The 18,595-nt window shown below is 36.0% G+C and overlaps 1 protein-coding gene across 2 annotated transcripts in view; it reads right to left on the minus strand.

Moving 5' to 3' along the window:
* Positions 1–18,595, minus strand: part of mol (dual oxidase maturation factor 1 mol) — a 73,541-nt gene that overhangs the window by 25,469 nt on the left and 29,477 nt on the right. Inside the window, exon 1 of one of the 2 annotated variants that reach the window (XM_034976201.2) lies at positions 6,570–6,838. The exons of the other annotated variant lie outside the window; for it this stretch is intronic. The gene's annotated coding sequence lies outside the window, so the exon portion shown is untranslated. Of the gene's footprint in view, positions 1–6,569; positions 6,839–18,595 lie in introns of those variants that run through there. 2 annotated transcript variants of the gene reach the window in all.

Here is an 18,595-nt window from a genome sequence, read left to right on the forward strand (position 1 = left end):
TTTGACTTCAATTCAAGGCTGTTTAGGTCCATTTTACTGTAACGCGGAAGTATTTCGACTCTCGAATTTGGTTTCGTTTGGTGAGACGTAAAATCTTGTACTACGGGTACAGGTATGCGTGAAGTGAAGACGGAAAAAAATAACGAAACTAGTGGAAAAGTACAGATATACTGACATAATAATATTATCTAACATTTAAAATATTATATTACTAATAATAATTTTAATATTTGAATAATGTCAGCATTATTCAAATATTAAAATGATTATTCGTAAGGTTAGTTAATTAAGTAATTTTTAACCCGCTAAATATAAGTCAATAACAAGAACAACTCCTTATCAAAAATCTCCGCATCCCTCTGCAAAGTTAATTATTTTATTAGGTATCTACATAAAAATTTAGGGTCTTTTTAGGTGGATTTACTACTTCTTCATGTACTTTCTAATACTTAAACGTCATGTGAAATATTGCTATGCAAAATTGACCTTCATGATCAACCCATCGCCAGCCCACTACTGAGCACGGGTCTCCTTTCAGAATGAGAAGGGTTTAGAACCTAGGTCCGGCATGCTGACTAAGTGTTGAATGGCAGAAAACACACACTTGCGTGCATACATTCTGGAGAACTCTCAGGCATGTAAATTTCTTCACGATGTTATCTTCCACCGTTAAATCAAATGATATTTAATTGCTACCGCACATACCTAACTCCGAAAAAATAGAGGTGCGTGCGTTGAAAAGACGACCTCCGACCTCACGAATAGGAGGCGGACGTCTTAACCACTAAGCTATCATGACTATGTAAAATTAATATTAGTAAACTAATTCATGGAGGGTACGGTTCAGGGAACGACGTGCAAGAAAAAACGTGACTTAAATAAAAATCAATTTTTAAATTACAACTACAGCGGTGATATCATCTATAAGTACTGGTGCTCCTAAACAACAAGAATGCCATCATTACCCTCTTATTATATTCTTCCTTTTGAATTTCCGCAAGTAAGCGAGTTCGTGTGTTAGATGGTACCTACATCGAGGCCACTGTAAGGCCGCGCTGACGCACACTACGGACAAAGGTGCTTTGCATTAGTATTTTAATTTGTCTACTTAGACTACTACTTTTGCTCTAAGTGCTAATTGCTAACTGCTAGCGTATATACTATGTAAGTAGGTGCTACGCTATTTTCATACGAACAAATTACTAACCAAATTATTATCCATTTTAGTTTGCAAAAACCTAAACATTAGGGACCTTCGGACACTTATCTAGTACATAAGTTTGTTAGATCCAATTAGAGATATTATGATGTAAGTGTTAAGAGTATTTGTCCTAAGTTGTCTAATATCTGTTTAAGTAAGTAATAATAATTTATATATTTAACTAAATGTAAATATTTGCATTAAAGACTAAAACACTGTGCTAACATGTAGGGCGTAGCATAGCAACTGGTCACTGCATCGGTTTAGTTCTAACACAACGTAAGTCAAAATTAGCAAAAACGGGACAGCTTAACAGGAGAGTGAAAGAACTTGCTGTTTCCAGAGTTTTGTGTTGTTTGAAGGGATACCGTGCAGTTGTTTTCTGTATTGGACGTTATATTGTTTCTGACTAGCACATGCAACATGGAGCCAGTTTTATATGACAAAAGAGCGCTTCCACTAAAGCGAAGCGGAGTAATGTTCGGCTGACCAATCCAATTATTTTTAGACTACATACAACTAATTATTATGACCTGGCTTCTTTTTTTCTAATTTTTTTTGGTGATCCGCGTTATATAAAAACCTTTTAGCAATATTTCTTTAAGTTTCTAGACAGCGTTTTGTTCTGTACTTTTATCTATTAGTCAGTTTATCTTTTTATATGTTAACATAATGTAATCAATTATTACGTCATCTTTACACATAAAAATTGTTTGTAAGTATGATAATTGAATTTTTGTTAGTAGCGAACCGCAAAGTATCGAACAACAGCTAAATATAGCTATTTAAATAATTCGCACATTTTTTCGTTGGATTGATTTTGCCAAATTTATCAAGGCTGTAAGTATATAAATTATTCTAAATTTTAATATTCTTATTTTATCCTTATTTTTGAGAACTGTGTTTTTAATTTAATGTATTTTGAATACAGACTGCAACCACGTTTAATAGACACAGATTTTTAAACATAGTACATTGATCTGTTATTTAGACATCAACGAGTGAAGGGCTCCTCTATAAATATTTTCTGGTAGTTGGCACCCGCTGTACAATAATCAAGTCTTTAGCATAGAAGGAAGTTAAACGATAATCATAGACAGATTTTTAATCTAAATATTGATTTGAACAGCTTCTGAGTCGTTAGGTATAATATTACAAGACAGGTAGTAATTTAATTTTTATTAATTTTATTTTAACTTTGTCGTAAATCAGTGCCCATATTATAAATGTGAAAGTGTGTTTGTTTGTTGGTTTGTTGGTTTGTCCTTCAATCACGTCACAAGGGAGCAACGGATCGACGTGATTTTTTGCATGGGTATATTTAAAGACCTGGAGAATGACATAGGCTACATTTTATCCCAGGAAATCAAAGAGTTCCCACGGGATTTTTAAAAACCTAAATCCACGCGTAAGAAGTCGCGGGCATCAGCTAGTCCCTAATAAATAAGTTGCTGTAGTAGAAAATAATTTAAGTTCCCAATAACTGAATTCATACTATCCATATCCATACTTATAAAATCAATGCGGAAGTGTCTGTCTGGCTGTCTGCTGCCTTTTCACGGCCTATCTGTTTTACCGATTTTGATGTTTAATAATAAAGTGATAGGTAGCTTTCATCCCAAGTATTTGCCTCAGAAAATTCAAGATTTCCCACGGAACTTTTTAGGAACCTAAATCCACACCAACGAAGTAACGTAATCATCTATTTAGTAAAGATAAAGCTTGTATCCCGTATCCCGAAGACGAATATAGGCTACTTTTTATCGCGGAACATCAAAAAGTTTTCAAAAAACGGACACCCATGCGGACGGAGTCGCAGGTATTATCTTGGTACCTACAAGGTACTTTTAAATAAAGTATAATAACTTTATATAAGTTACAGAATAATGGATTAATGCTATGAAATGCTGTTAAATAGTGACGCAACGCTAAACAATAGGTGGGAATTAGAAGCTTTGAATTACTAGCGCATCGATGTTCAACATCTTATAATAAAGATGTTGACAGGGATATTGCCGTCAATCAACTGTTTAATAAGACTTCAATGAATGGTGAAATTAAAGTTCATACATTTAGCAGGCGCTTGTAACTTTAACTGCGTAATGGAGTGTGATTAACGTGATATGACAGTAGTCACCACAGTTTAATATGCATCAACACCAGCCAAAGTCCAAAGTCAAAATTCATTTAACCGATTAGGATCTTATGATCTCGTTTGACCCTTAAAGATAATATTATACAAGAAGTTTCGTATTATCTACTTATGTCCATGGCAGCGATTGCGACAAATGTCTACTTGTACGTGACATTCAAAAATTAGCATAATGTTGAATAATCTTCCTTTATTTTTTAAGGCTTCCGTACCTTAAAGAGAAAAAAGGAAGCCTTCGTTGTCTGCCTCTCTGTCCGTCTGTCGTGTCTGTCAAGATCACCGTTACCTAGAATCATGAAATTTGGCATGTAGCAATGTCTTATATAGCACAAGTAAAGGCAAAATTCGAAAACCGTGAATTTGTGGTTACATCACAAAAAAAGTGATTTCTTGTACGATGGTACGTACCTACGGAACCCTTATTGTGCGAATCCGATTTGCACTTGACTTATTTTTTTTTCATCGACAAGTTAGATCTTGACTGTAATATCTACTGGTGGCAAGTGACGATGCAGTCTAAGATGAAAGTGGTGTATTTGTTAGTAGGATGGTGGCTAGTTGCGGTAGAAACCTATTAGATCAGACTTCATTGAAGTCCCAAATTGACCTCTGTTATGTAGGGAGGTCAGGACGCACAACAGACGGAAACGTTTAAGTGCGGAAACCAGCCCAGAGTGACGAAGTAGGGAGGTCATTAAAATATTATAAGTACCACCACACAACTCCATGATCTAACCTTGAAAATTCAAACAATGAAAGCCCTAATGAAATCGACTCAGTAGTTTTTATGTGATGCTCAGATAAACAAACAGATTGACAAACCGATGGAAATTCCAAAAACGTACTGGTTTTTGTCTGCATTGCGTTTAAGAGCAGTTTATTCGTAGCGTGTCCCATACAAACGTAGTTTGGTTCTCATTTGAATATTAACCAATCAAACTAAAATACAAAACTATTCAAATTCCATTCTAAAGGAACACATGAGCGACAATCAGATGGTATTGTTGCATGCCTACAGCTATGAGCTATTGTCGTTCTGAATGTTGCAGGCGTGTGTTAATTATTTGCATTGTTATCATAACATGGCTATCGTTCGGGTATGTTACTGAGAATCGTATTGGGTCATTTATGCGTATGATGAATAACGAGTGTATGTTTTATGCGTGGAGTGCGGATTGACAGACTTCAGACACTTTTAAAAACATTATGGAGAACTCTTAGGCATGCAGGTTTCCACACGACATTATCCTTCACCGTTAAAGCAACTAGTAAGTGATGTTAAATTGCTTAAATATCGAATCATCATCATCATTATCAACCCATCGCTGGCTCACTACAGAGCACGTGTGAGAAGGGTTTGGCCATAGTCTACCACGCTGGCCATGTGCTGATTCGTAGAACTCACACACCTTTGAGAACATTATAGGGAACTCTCAGGCATGCAGGTTTCCTCACGATGTTTTCCTTCACCATTAAAGCAAGTGATATTTAATTACTTAAAACGCACATAGCTCTGAAAAGTTAGAGGTGCGTGCCCGGGATCGAACCCTCGACCTCTCATTAGAAGCCGGACGTCCTAATCACTAGGCTATCACACACAGCTATCACAGCGTAAATATCGAACAAATAATATCAAAACCTAGCTGTGTTGAGGTATCATGTCATAAAAAATGTTGTGTTCATAAAATTATGAAGCATCCTTAATCCACTAAATCATCGTAAAGATTCAATTTCTTATTAGCATACAAATGAACTTATCCCAATAACAGAAACCTATTCAATACTAACGCCTTGTCATAAAGCGCGAAGCGTCACGAAACGAAGGTTACACAAAAAATGTGAAATGTGTGAAACGTTCTCGCAATTTATTTCGCGTACCTTTGCTTACTTACGATAGGTGGAACCAATCGTCTGTGTTTGTTTTAAATATTTTTTGTAGAGGATTTATTTCACTGGCAAGTAGGTATAATGCATAAAATTTAACTTTCATGCGCCATTTTAACTTTTTGTGTCAAATTTCATGTCGAAAAAACGATTTTAGCCCTTATTTCAAAAAGGAACCGTACTTTTGACATGACAGTTGATCCAAAGAGTTGAAATGGCGCATGAGGAGTCATTTCGTATGGACAATATAGAATCGGAAATAAAATATACGTTTCAAATTATCAATGGAACGTAATTACCTACGTAGTTTTGTCAATAGCGAATTGAATTACGAAATCGCTAAACGGAAATTTCATTTTAAAAGGAATTGCTGAAATAGACTACCTATTCTTGCAGTTATCTAGTTTTTTTGTCAGTATTGGATAAGAGGCATGGACGCCCGTCAAATTAGGCTTCATGTAGCAATGTTAAATTATTTCGTGAATAATTCTGCAAATTGCAATTCATCAGTTTCTAAGGCGTTTATTTAGATGTTCTGCTTCAGTCAATTCCGACAATCGTAGGTGATAAACTAGTGAGATACAAAATAAAATTAAATGTAAATTATTTGCAGTTAATTCACTTTTAGACAGATTCTGATAAAGATACATTGTAGAAAGAAAATCGATGTCAATCTTCGATCTTATAGTGTTACAAATATTGAACAAACTTTGACATAGGTAGGTATCGCTGGAAATAATTATTGCTTTTAAAGAATGCTCTTCATATAAATTTAATTGATCATGCAACTCATAATATACCTAACATTCTTATCGTGATAAGTAAGCGCATGTCCTTGACAAAGATCCACGTGCTTCAACCACAAGGCCAACGAAGCTCTAAAACTACAATTCGTTTTGCATCACTATAGATATCCATTACTCATAATATAATTCGTTATAATATTATTATTATACAATTAGGTCGTGACATTGCAATTTGTTTTGCCAGTTTTGATCGGAAGTGAAAGAAATATTATGATACTGTTTTTAACTTTTAACGCGTCCAAATTAAGTAACTATTTAATTTAAATTATGAAATGCAATAATATAATCTATATATAAAAGAAAAAGCTGACTGACTGACTGACCGACTGACTGATCTATCAACGCACATCTCAAACTACTGATCGGATAAGGCTGAAAGGCATGCAACTAGTATTATAACGTAGGCATCCGCTAAGAAAGGATTTTTGAAAATTAAATCTCTAAGGGGTTAAAATAGGGGTTTTTTGTATAGTCCACGGGAAGTCGCATACAAAAGCTAGTTCTAAATAAATAAATAAAAACCCACCTTTGCAGTTATAAGAAAAGTTAAGTAGCTCCTAATATTATGGCACAAGCAATACTGGCACAAAACATCACACTGGTCACTGTTGTCGTCGTCACTGTTTTACACTGAACTTCACTTGGGAGGCGGTCGATCGGAGTGCATTGTTCGATATGTGCTTATATTAATATATTGTTGAAAAATCGTGTTGTGTCGATAGAGGTTCGGACCGGACTGAGCGGTTTATTATTATATCGAGGGAAGGAGTATTCAAGGTTCTGGCGGCCGCGGGCTGTACGCGAGGCTTATCTGCGAGTGCCTTTGTCACTCACGGCAAAGTTTTTTTCTTCTGTGCTTAGTATGAGATTTTACAACACCAACTTCGAATTGATATAGCTCGATTCTCAAAACACAATACACAACTCCTTGATTTGGAGTAAAAATTCAATACTTCCCACCGGTTTTAACTCAACAAGGTTTCCGCTACCGGCTATACTTAGATCTACATATGGACGAACTCGAGCTTTTAAAGAAGACATTTAAAATCCATTTTACTTTAACGCTGAAGTGTTTCAACGCAAAAATTCTATCAACGTTGGTGAGACGTAAAATCTCATACTAAGTATAGGTTCTCATCTCATTACGTGTATCGTACAGATCGACAAGATTGTCAAGACACGTTGCTAAGACATGATGGATGTATCAGGTCAGGTGGATTTCGTAAATGTCATTTAAGTTATAAGTACAGAGATGAGATTGCCGTGACTTTATCTTCTTGTAATGTGAACAATGTGTTGTTTGATAAATATTACCTCTGGGCAATCACCACAGGCATTATAAACTTTACAATTAAGTACTGTGTGCTTAGTATAAGATTTTACATCTCACTAACATCAATATAATTCACGCATCGAAACACTTTAGCATTAAAGTAAAATGGACTTTAATTACCTTGTTTTAAAGCTCAAGTTCGTCTATACATGTACATTTTACAGCCAGCGCTCCAGGCCGAAACACTTTTTTCTGTTGTTGAAACTGCAATCAGTCGACAGACTATAAGCAGGTTTGTTGTGTTTTCTATAACTTTGCCAGACTGGAGGACCACTCTCCTCAAGCCTGTACAGTACTGAGCACATTAACCAGCTTCAGTTGCTTTAGTGTTTGTGCAATAGGCTGTATGCCAGTGAATTGGGATGTCTTTGCAGGCGCTCCTGATGTTTGTCTTTAAATTTATTGATTTCTTTGATCACCGAAGTACCGAGTACTGAAATTTTGACTTTGATCAAGGACCTGTAAATCAATTTAATTCTGACGTAATTGTGTTTCGGCGATCGAATTAGAATCAACGTTGGTGAGAAGTAAAATCTCATACTAAGCAAACTGATAAAGCGTGAGATGAGTGTCATCCTGAGCAATGCACTAGTGGTGTCACTGTGACCTTATTAGTAGATAGGAAGACTAGATTGTCGATAAATTACTCAGAATGAAATTACAAGTGCCGCTAGTTAGCCATTTGGTCAATATTTATTTTTAGCGAAATAATAAGAACACTTAGGTTCCGATGGAATTTAAGAGGAGTCAAGATTTAGGAGGATCTCAAGCGCTCCCGAATAGCAATGTCGGCTTGACTCATTTCAATAGAAATTATTGTAGATCAATGATCTGAATATTAACCAATCTAACTCAATTAAATTTTGAACAAATGTTTTTGAAACTAACGGCTATCTGTGGTCTGTGGTTTGTAAGATTTCCGTAAAAATATGAAGGTAGTTTCAAAATTATATGGGTTACAAGTTTTGTAAAAATTTAAAATTGTTTCTGGAACGTGACTACATTTTGTTAGGTTTTATAATATCAAAGGAGAATCAAACTATTGTGTGTACTTTTTTCTTATAATTTCTAAGGTACTTCATTAGTGCACACTTAGGAAATGGCGCATCGTAAAGATGCAGCTTTTCAGGGATTTGTTGATCCTCCCTTTGAATAAACAGTAACCGCATTTAAAGTTTATTGGGAACATCGCTTCAGGTTCTAGAATTTGCATTTGCGTGAGAAAAAAAATGCCGGCTGGTACCCAGGTGGTATGGGTGAAGTTGCTTTTACGGTTCTAAAAATGGCGGGAATATAGTCAGTGTTAGTTACAATCTCCATTATAAAGGCGATACATGCAAAAAGAGCCTTCGTCTCAAGTGCTTTAGGATTGTGCACAAGTTGCACTGCCTGATTATAAATCCGGTCTTGAGATGCCCCGGACCAGTATCAACTCCTTATTTTGTTTTCCAATCGTAATTATGATACATCTGTTAACTTACGCACATAATATGACATATCACCCATGATCGTACTTTACGTCTTTACATAACTAACACATTTCGGGGGAAGGTCTTCTTTAATCAGGCCGTCGTCGGTCGTAAAGTAAGAGCATACAAGTACAAGTATACTATTTGCGAATTTCATCACGTTACGGCGTGCGTCACGCGTCTCAACCGTACGTGAAGCCGTGCACGCTACGCCACCCCACGCCACGCGGCAATCAGCGCGATGCTGTTTGAAAACACGTTCTCAATATAATGTACATTGAAAAGTGACAAACTATCGCTTGTAAATTACATTGAATCTGTTTCGAATAACAGTCAAACAATAAGTTAAATGTGAAATACAAACTTACGATGTATTTCAACTTTCAAGTTTTGGTCAATTCTTATAGTTTTCGTTATGTCCGTTTATCTGTTTATGTCAGTCTGTCAATATGTCAGTCGATATCTGTGTAACTATACCACAGCCTTTTTTACTATGAGTGGTTATATGGTGGTTATTTTAAACTTATCACACGAGTAATTACAATGGCATGTTTAGCTCTGAGTCAGAGAAGAGATTGCAATGATTCAGCAGTTTTCAAAGACAGAGGATATGGGCCACAGATTATATTATACACTCCACTGTTCCACTGACACAGATAGCAAATCGATTACATTTTTTTCAATATAGAATTTTATAAAACCTTCATGTGTAGGTCGTAAAGGTATTATTTTAGGTCAATGTGACTGTACAGCATAACAAAAAATATAAGGAATTTATCGATAAATGGCATACATATAGCAAAATGTTCTACATGTATGTCATCCAATCGTAATTAATAGTCAGCCCACTACTGAGCACAAGTCTCCTCTCAGAATGAGAAGGGTGTAGGCGATAGTTTGATATACGCTCGCTTAGTGCGGATTGGCAGACTTCGCAGACCTTTGGGAACATCATGGATAACTCTCAGGTTTCCTCACGAAAGTATTTCGTTAAAGTACCTATATTTGTAGGTACTCAAGATATAATTTCAATAAAAATACTTTGTGTTAATAAATCATAGCAGTTCAATTTAAAGTTGTATCGTAAATTGTAAAGTGTAAAGCCAGAACAAAGACTTCTTAAATATAGTTATTACTGTTATATTTTTTGTTCACCACAACAAGTAGAAATGAGCAAAGCCGAGAGAAAAATGTAATAAGTAACATAAAAAGTATATTAAGTATAACATATTTTTATTTCGGATTGAGTAGGTATGCTGCGTAGGCTGTAATAGGGCTCGATGATATCGGGAGTACGTTAGACGAAGTTGTATAAACGGAGATATTGGATTAGACTTTTATAAGTCCGGTCAATCCCGAAGGCCGCTGAGTGACACTACGTCCGGGTGATGTCAGAAATCGGAGACCCCCTAATATGTTGATGCGGATACCTCCTATTGTACCTAGTATTGGTTTTTTGTTCTGTTTATATATTTATAGATTAAATTCGATTAACGGGAAACTAATTAAGTATTAATATTTGATAAATATTAACGATACAAAAAGTCCATAGCCGGAAGTAAAATCAAGTTTTTTCTGATGACCTTTCTATCAGTAGGTAGGTACGTTTGCTATAGGTAGCATAAGAAATATAAATTAAAATAAACACTTCCTCTTATTGTATGAACGCAAGGTCAGTTTTTAATATACGGAGCCTCCTATACATACTAATCAGTAAGAGATTGTTTAAATATAAGAGACCACTTAGTCAGGATATAAGGTTACTCTTATTTGTTCAATGAAAATATGTTTTGACAAAAGTTCATGGCTTTTAACTGGCCAAAATCCATTTAGATGCAGACTGCAACTCGACACGAAATGACCCAGTTAGCTATTTTGCATAATATCTATACAAACCACTTAATACAAAAATAAAACATAGGTATCGTGGATGAACGAAATACGTACTCATACTTATAGTACGTGACAGGTCGAGATAGCAATCGGGGAGGTAACGCCCCGCACACCAGCACAAACCTGGTGCGTGCGAGCGCGGGTGATGTGTGGGTGTGCGGGGCATCCCCCCGCCTCATACCCCGATTGCCATCTCAACTTGTCGCGGACAAGATTATTTTAGGTACAGAATGCTTTGTGGTAGGTACGTTTCGTTATTGTTAGTCAATGGCCTTTAAAGTTAATGAATTGGGAGTTGGGACTTCTTAATTATTAAAAAAAAACATAGGTAGTATTATTATTACCACACGTACCTAACGAATATATTATTACAGTGCAAAGAGATGAAAAAATAGGTATTCCCAGAGATCAATTATTTACTTTGAACAATGTATCTGTACCTACCTTACACAATGAGTAGGTATATTACTGGATTAAACAAGTAGGTAACTAAATTAAACGAAGATTAAATGGCATTAATTTATCTTATCTAAAAACCACTCAAAGACGGATGTTGTTCAGGAGTTGAGCGTAAAATAGCGTCATGAAAATTCCCCGTCGGTTCATCAGAATTAACCATCTTCACTTTTTACCCTACTTCGGGAGAGTTACAAGTTATAGGTATATCAGTCTTCATCTTTTGTCTGTCCACGTTTATCTGTTCGTCGATTCCCCCATAATTATCAAAGTACGAATTAAATTTTGATTAATGAGGTGTCGTTGGCTTCGCCTGAGGCCGAACTGTAGTCTGTAATATATAGAGTGTAGCACTGTAATGGATATATATTATGTACAAGTACGCTGGTAGAGATATGCCATACAAAATGTGATGTTATTTTTTGTGAGACTTGAAGCGTCCCACCGAGCGTATCGGAAATTAAAATTGACACTTTGTGTCAAGTGGTCTTCGTGCTGACAATATTATGTTGAAAGATGTTTCAGCACAGCAGATTTAGTTCTGCTGATCAGGGCAAAATCGCGAAAATCAAGTTGCTTCAATTAGTGCAAGTTCAGTGTAGTGGAGTGTAAGGTAGACACCAATTGCTTTTTTTAATTTTATTATAGATCCTTGCTATGCTTACAGCTTAATGCCAAAGTTACTAAATTAGACTTGATGCTTACATTAAACACGTCTAGGCTCTGGAGCTGAGCAATCAACTCATTTAGCATAGAAAGTGCGCGGAAGGTTGGCAAACTTTCAGCATACCGTTTGACTTTACTCAGACTTAAGGTACGTTAAAAACAAAACAGATTTATGTCTCTGGATTCTGACATAAATCTGTCTCGTTTTAACAAGCAAAGTCTGAGCAAAGTCAAAGTAAGTCCAGTAGATCTCACCCTTAGGGGCCTGCCCACTGAAGCGAAGCAGAGTGGAGGTGTGCTCAGTAGACCAACCATATTATTAAAAGATGACGTGATAAAATTCCTGGGCCTTTTCGTTGGCACGACACATTTTAGACACTAGGTACCTATATTTTGTTTGAATTAGATTTTAAGGAATGTTTTTTTTGTAAATATTTGTGTTTGTGTTTATAGTGTGTTGGATCAAGCAATAAATTGATTTCTATTCTATTCTATTCTATTCTAAAATTGTCATGGCATCTTTCAAAATAAAAAAATCTGATTCGTCATGATAAATCTAATATACAGGATATGACAAGCAAAAAAAAAATTAGCTCTCTAATTTTTTGGGATAAAAAGTAGTACATGTCCGTCTTTTGGGACGCACGCTATCTATGTATCAAATAAAAATTAGTAAAACGGATGGGCCGTGATATACGTAACAAATATAATATATATATATATAACAATACCAAATCCTAGTGCATCGAATAAATATAAAGTTGCACAAAATATTGTGATCTATCATCTAGTCGTGGCAGCAAATTATAATATCGCCAAGGCATTGTAGTCTGTGACATCTATTAAGTAATACGTGTACGCTGCGCTTGCGAGTGCTGACCTGTTTTTGAAGCAGCTTGATTTTCGCCATTTTGGCACTGATAGCAGCAGTTAGTCCAAGGCCTAGGCATAGATGGCCCAGGTGAGAGCGCGTGCGTCCTGCGGGGTGACCGGGGGCATACTCACCGACCCGCTCTCGATACGTTAGTACTATTATATATTCTGTGCTCTCGATTAGAATACGTCCGCGCATCTTACTTACAATTTATTGTAAATATGTACACGTGCCGCAGATTGAGCGTCATGCGAGCGTACTCAAACCACTGAAATTAGGAAGTACCTAATAATATATTTTAGGTCTGAGACATCTATCAACATAGTATCAACACAAAGACTATTTGACACAAGGTATCAATTTTAATTCCCAGTGTATGCTCGGTGGAGCGCGCTTCGAATTGGCACAAAAAATAACTGCCATTTTGTATGGCACACCTTTTCCAGCGTGTTTGTCCATAGTATGTAGTATGTCCATGTCAGTGCGGTGACAATAGAAGTAAGTTTGGAAAGCTCCGATTTGAATTAGGCATCACAATTTGTTCTGCGTTAGTTTTATTATGAAGGAACACAATGGAACAATAGGGTACATTGATAGACAAGGTCAGGATTTTTTATTCGGTACTAGTGACCCACGGCGGCTTTGCACGGCTAGCTTGAGAGGAACTATTCTAATATACATTGTTTTCGTGTACATACTTTATTTTAAACAGCACATGCCACGGAAGCTCTAAGAAGGAAAGATTTTTGATTTTTCATACTTAAATCCAAATTCAGTAGTTTATTTTCACAAAATGCTCATAAATTATAAGCGTTTTAACCTGTTTAGATAATCTAATGTTCTTTAAAAAAAAAAAAAACTTTCTTTGTTTATTGGTGAAAACCGTATGAAAATCAGTACTACTGTAAGTTTCTGAAATTGGCTTGAACAAACATGAATTCGGCGTGGATATGTAGTTCTAGTAGTGATGTAGTAAAGAAGCCACCACTAGGTAAAACCGTTGGCCTATTGAAATTGATAAGCAATTGAGCGTTTCGACGAATCAAAGCATTAGCAGTGTGAATTATGAATCTTACATTTCACATGGTGTAATGGTAGTTAAGCCCAGAATAAAACAGAATAAGGCGTGGCAACGTCAAGAGAATATTGATATCTGTGACACAGATGCTGGCTGAGTTGGTACAGCGTCTCTAATCCGATTTGTTGTCACGGTTGCATCAGAGGGCGGTGTCGCTTTGGTTATTACACGCCTTGTAAGTAACATACTTAAGGTGATCGTATACTGTTGGAAACAGACGGATGTTAAGGAGACTGGAAGTTTTGATCACCTGGTTGTTTTGCGATTGGCGCTTGATGGAAGGTGCACCTGGGCTTCTTCGTCGGAAATTCCTCGGTGACTGCTCTGTTTCTCTATTGATGGGATGATTTCATGAATCACTACACCGCACAAATCTTTCTTCTTGCGTCATTGAAGGGAAATGCCTGTAACTGCTAATGATTTCGAGCTGATTTTCAAAATTTCCTTTTAATTTTACACTGATGATTCTAAAGGACGATTATTTTGTATATTTTTTGATGATTAGAAGCTCAAAGGGAGAGTGAATTCCAACTCAATCGACCCAAGCTGATTTGCTCGCAATAGCGTCGCGTACCGAAGTAATTTTCTCCAATTTCGAAAAGGGAGATGTCATCTTTACGTATTGTAATTTGTAGATCTCACATATTAAGAAATATGGAATTTGGTTGCGTTCAGGAAACAGCTGAAACTACCATATAATACCACAAGTAGACCTGCGAGAGTTTTGGACAACCTCCCTAGCGCAGTGGTCGGCGGCGTCTTATAGTTTCAATACTGAGAATGCATATGACTTCAGCAACAAGGTTCAGCCACATCGGATACATCGAAGAAATGCTGGTTACGACATCAGATGGCGGCACATTTGTGTGAAGTTTGTTCACGTAGCAAACTCTAAACAAGTAGGTATGCCAAACCACGACTGAGGCCATACGATGCGCTTCCGGTGCCTCCACTTAGCACCCCTCAGCACCCCTCAGCACCGCTCAGCACCGCTCAGGCACCACTAGGCGCTGACGCAAGTTGATGCAACACATTGTGTGACTTTACTCATAGAGTCATTTGATGATTCAAAAGTAAGTACTATGTTAGCTATTTGAATACAAAAATTTTATTTCCGAAAAATGTGGCTCTTGCAGTTCTCACGCCTCTGTGCGATCACTTCAAAAGATTGTGAAGTATACCCACTTTATCTTGAAGAGCTTATCTTATAATTTATAAAGTAGGCACTAGGCAGGCATCCTATAATTGGATAATGGAGGTGAGCCCGTTACGATCTGTCAATGCACAATTCCACGGTGCTATTGCTACACCCAATCCTTTGGGAGTGGGCTGTGAGACTAATTTCTAGTCTGTACTAGCTACTGGCTGGCTATTACGAGGTCAACGATATATTATAGAATGGATATTCATGATACGAAAAAGATAATATTAATTTAATGAATACAAGGCAAGTTATGGTCATTGTAGCCGCTCATGAAGTTAATGATTAGTTACTTAACGAAGCGTTCTTTTTTTGTAATTTTTAGCTTATCACATTTTATTAATTTATGTACATAAAATGAGGAGCCAGCAAAAAATAAGTGTAATTGCATGAAATAAAATTTTACAGGATGAGCAAAAAAAACTGAATGATGAAACTTTTGTAACTGTCCGCACTTTTATAACTTTACCGTTTTATTTGAAATTACAAACTTTGTACTCAAGTTTGGTTGGGAATGAGTTCGGGTTCATGTTCAGTGGGCCAAACACGTCCAGATTAAAAAAAGGATTTTGATCGGAAGTGTAATTAATCACTTTTCGTTTTGTTCGCCAGCTCCTTAAATATGATATAGAATTTCTTTAACCGAACTTTACCCATTGTGTTTGGTAGTAGTGTTTGATTATAAGGTGTTCTGTTTGGCTAATATCTAGGTAAGTTCTAAAAGTAAGTAAATTATAAAAGGCTTTGATTTTAATTCATTAAATTATCAACATGATCAAACATGTTACAAGGTATTCCCTGATGAGTCTTAAGCCTTCCGCTGTTGATTACAAAATACATTTATCAGATTTTTGTAATGTATCTGATTTGGTCAATCAAGCAAATGGGAATCGGACAGATACTACCGATCCATCAAGTTCATTAGTGTATATCTAATAGCTCAAGAAATTATAAATACTATCCTATAATATCACTCACGGTAGTTTAAACGCTAAAATAGCTCAAGAAATATTATCTTGACTCTTTGACGTAATAATTGTAAAAATAGGAAATAAGTACAATTTTATACAAAAACCACTTGAAGTAAAGGAACTGATCTGTCTTATTGAAAAATTTTCAATGAGAGTTTTTTGCCAAACTTTCCATCAACAATCAAAAAATCCTTCATTTTCAAGAGCCTTTCAGAATATTTTTGTAGAGGATATTTTATACTATAATAAGTAGGTACTATATATATGAATAGATCTCAAATTTTTCTTTCAGGAAATGAACGAACTGTCGTTAATTTACCATAGTTTTAGTAGAGTAGTCCAATAGCTCTAATAACCTTAAGTCAGAGAGGCATGGTCCTCAAACTGAAAGTTTTCTTTTTAATGTTCAAGAGATTCTCCTGAACCTTTTAACGTGGACATTCGATTACACCATGTTGAAAAATACGAAATTTTTAAAAGGCTCTCATGAATTTTTTTGTATAGAACTATTTTCACAGCACTCTATATGCGTAGAAGTCCAATATTATTATTTTTATTAAGAATACTATACTTACGTTATGAATGTGAAAAAAGAAGAGAACCGTTGTGGTTCTGGCCCTCAAAAAGTATATATACGTCGTAGAGTAGTTCCAAAACATATAAGATGTTCAAAACCTTGGGCCCTTTGGTGATCAAGAACAAAAAATAAATACTAATCATTCGTTTTAAGATATTTATAAATATGTATTCTAATAACTTCCGTATCCATAGTAATGATATTTTAATTTATTAGCATATATTTTTATTAAAAATACGTGGGTACCTATTACTACCAAAATGTTACTGTTTTACCAAGAAACCTTATCGAAAAAACTATTAAAAGAACGTTGAAAAGGTTGTATATTCTGCATAGTAAGGTCCTTTTATAAAATAGGTATGCCTTAATTTTTATTCCAATTTATACTAGTAAGGAAAAAGACGTAAAATAATACGCTAATTAAAATTTAATTAGCATAAATAAATATTAAAACACTATTAAATATAAAAAAATTGATGTTTAATAGTAGATAAGCATTGCGTTGAATTGATCCAGAGATCTAAGCTGATAATAGATTGATCTAATTATTATTATTTACTAGATGATGCTCGCGACTTCCACGTTGATTTAGGTTTTTTAAAAATCCCGTTGGAACTCTTTGATTTTCAGAATTAAAAGTAGTCTATGTTAGTCTACAGGATGCAAGCTATCTCTGCATTAAACATAAAAATCGGTAAAAAGGATAGGTCTTTAAGACCGTCGTGGTTTTCCGGGATAAAAAGCATCCTACATCCATCCTCGGATGTAAGTTACTTTTGTACCAAACTTCATTACAATCAGCCGGAAGAGCTAGTTGACAGACAGACAGAAACACTTATGCATTTATAGTATTAGTAAGTATAGATTAAACAACCTCAATCATCAATCAATCAACATCCATCCCTCTAAGTATTTTGTCGTCGTCTATCGGTTGACGACGTCTATTGGTCTGACTTCCATATGTCGCGGTCTTGTGCTACCTGAATCCAGCGGCATCCTGCGACTCGACTGCAACTGCGTTTGATGTCGTCTGTCCACCTAGTTGGGGGCCTGTCAACTTTAGCTCTCCGATGGTAACAAAACCAGCACCTTGGAACCCCAATAACTATCGGTTCTTCAAACTAATGTACCTACCCCTAATGTGCCCCTATAAATATTTATTTACTTAGTTGCTTTTCTTTACCAATTTCTCTTTCGCTCTAGGGTTTTACTTTTATACTTATAGATGAATGTAACACACACAATATTAGCTTTTGTATGGAATAGTCAGTAGGTATTAATTAAAGTTTAAACTGTTTGGCATAGTTTTTTTTCTAACTATAGGCTTGTGCTTGACTGCAATCACACCAAGCAGGAGATGCTGCGGCCTATGGTGGAACGCGCCTGCCCAGAATATATTATAGTAGGTAGGTATAATAGATTCACTCCGTAACACAGCGCAACAAAAATAACTGTTATTTATTAAATTACATAACATATAGAAGAGCAGTGGGTACCTACCTACCTAATGATTTTTAAATTAACGTTACTATTCATTATTTTTAGAAACAAGATGGTTGAATGACCTCGGTAAAAACCAAATGATTACGATGTTAACGCTTGCTTGATTACGTACAATATTTTTTGTGGTCATAAAAATAAATTTCAAGTCAGGTATCTAATTTTTTCCTTGTTTTCATGTCTCGTTCATAGACCTTTTATACATACCTTCCTACAGTTTATATATTATAATTGAATTATCGAAGTTTTGGTACAGTAAAGGTGGATTTAGACATTCGTACGAGGAGGGGTACAACGAGTGGCGAGCTGGGAAGCGAGCTATTTGTTTACACATTCCTCTAGTCTCTACGTTCTCGTTTCGCTATCGCGCCGTGGCAAGATTATACTTCTTAGGGCTTCGTACTCAAAGGGTAAAACGGGAGCCTATTACTAAGACTCCGCTGTCAGTCCGTCTGCCAGACTATCACCAGGCTGTATCTCATGAACCGTGATGGATTTACAAAGCAGCGCGGCCGCAGCGCTGCAGCCGCGCTG

The sequence above is a fragment of the Maniola hyperantus genome, chromosome 15, assembly GCF_902806685.2.
Source record: "Maniola hyperantus chromosome 15, iAphHyp1.2, whole genome shotgun sequence".
Taxonomy (NCBI): domain Eukaryota; kingdom Metazoa; phylum Arthropoda; class Insecta; order Lepidoptera; family Nymphalidae; genus Maniola; species Maniola hyperantus.